This window comes from Cynara cardunculus, unplaced genomic scaffold, assembly GCF_001531365.2.
Source record: "Cynara cardunculus var. scolymus isolate 2C unplaced genomic scaffold, CcrdV1 Un_Scaffold_609, whole genome shotgun sequence".
NCBI classification, from domain to species: domain Eukaryota; kingdom Viridiplantae; phylum Streptophyta; class Magnoliopsida; order Asterales; family Asteraceae; genus Cynara; species Cynara cardunculus.
Window position 1 is genome coordinate 147,633 of NW_020200593.1, and position 2,260 is coordinate 149,892.

Below are 2,260 nucleotides of genomic sequence, written 5' to 3' on the forward strand. Positions count from 1 at the left end.
GGATGAAATCGTTTAGGAATGAACGAGTTTAAGAGTTTTTAAGAGTTTTAAGAGTTTTTAAGAGTTTTAAGAGTTTTTAAGAGTTTTAGCCAAATGCTTTATAATATAGTATAGATATATATAGGTGGAGGTTCAAACGAAAACCCTTGTGATTTACAAGAACGTGAGAACAACCCAATAACCTCAAACTTTTTTAATTAATAAATTAACTTATATTAAATATAAATAAATTAATAAGGGTAGTAATGTAATTAAGTAATTTTTATAATTTTTATTTTATTTTAATTAATTATAATTTCATTTTTTTTTCCTGGATTGATCACGTTCGTTTCCATTCGCTTCTCTTTCCTTGTGATGATTGTGTGATTGTGTAACCATAAACTATCGAAACCATAATCAATCGAGTGTAACCATAGCCTATCGAAACCATGAGTAATCATCGTGATAAATATGTGATTGTTTAAACCTAACCGTCGAAACCATGATCAAATTGAGTGCACAAGTGATGTTATAATAGTGATATCACATGATTATCACACTCATATCACGCCAAATCGTTTAATGGATTTCGCCTGTAATCGTTGTGATAATTGTGTGATTATCTAATCCTAACCTATCAAAACCATGAGTAATCGTTGTGATAAATGTGTAAGTGTCTATCACTAACCGATCGAAACCATGAGTAATCATTGTGATAAATGTGTAAGTGTCTAGCCCTAACCGATCGAAACCATGATCAAATTGAGTGCGCTGTTATGATAGTGATATCACACCCATATCACATCAAATCGGTAACCGATTTCCTAAGTGAGCGGAATCCTTGTGATAATTGTGTGATAATCACATGATTATCACACCCAAATCACACCAAATCATGTTGAAATAAACGATAACCATAATAGCCCATTATGTTATCCAAATTATTGGGTTTAGTGCGATCGTGTTTTTAAAATTTTATCACTTTGAATTCCAATATTACTCTTTTGCCTCTCAAATTTATTTGAATTGTTTTAACTTCAATTTTAATTTAAAAAATCTTTTAATTTTTATTATTATCACAATATGAGGTTAATAGGTTGTTCTTGCGTTTTCGTAAATCACAGGGGTTCTCGTTTGAACCATATATCTATACTATATAATAAAGCATTTGACAAAAAAACTCTTAAAACCCACTTTTTATGCGTAAAGTACTGTATATTAATGCATATTACTTAAAACTCAAGATTACAAGTAAATTGTGCGTAAGTACAACTTATTAAAACTCCATATCTGAATTCGTGTAACTAACTGCAGATATACATAATCCAATACATGATAAACATCTCATTTTAAATATAAAAAATCTAAAATATAATTAGGATAATAATTGAATTCTAAAGAATTATATTGTTAAACTAAAAATAAATTACTTTGTTATTAAATTAAATTTAAATTATAATAAAAAATTGAATTAAAGAAGTCACACCAAAAAAACGAGAACTATTAAATAATTAATTTGATTCTAATATCGATTTATTTCTTTTTCAAAATTTTATGCTATCTTCAAATTTATATTTCATTCAAAAATAAAAATATTATCGTTTTTCACAAAACTATATAAAATCGTATTATATCGATAGAGACAAATAATAAAAGCTAAACATTAAAATCGAGATTTATCTCGTTGCATTGCACGAGTACATGAAACAATTCAATTTTTACATAGAAACAAAAATATATGAAACATTTCCACCATAAAATGAATTATTTGAAACAAATTAATCATATAAAACAATTTCATAAAATAAACAATAAAAATCGAGGATTTATATAATTAGTTTGGTTTGCAAAACATCCCTCCAAAAACAGAGATTTTTTATTTGTGAAGCAATGGTGAAGATCTAGAAATTAGAAGGGTGTGAGGTTCACGAGTCTCACGTTTTCCATCGCTCTTCACATGTTTCTTCTTTTTAATGCCATCAACACCCTCTTAATTAATATTTAGCATTATCATAATTTATAAAAAAATTTGTATTTAACTACTTTTAATGAATTAATAATAATAATAATAATGTATTAACAATCTATATCTATATATATATATATATATATATATTAAAGAAGAAACCACATGTAATGATGTGGCCTATTCTCAAAACAAGAAAATGTTTTATCTTTTTTCTCATTTTTTTCAAGTTTTTCCTACCTCAATATTTGTTTTTGATTTTTAATATTCACATTTAAGACCTTTTAATTAGGTTGTTTCAACCTATTCATATTC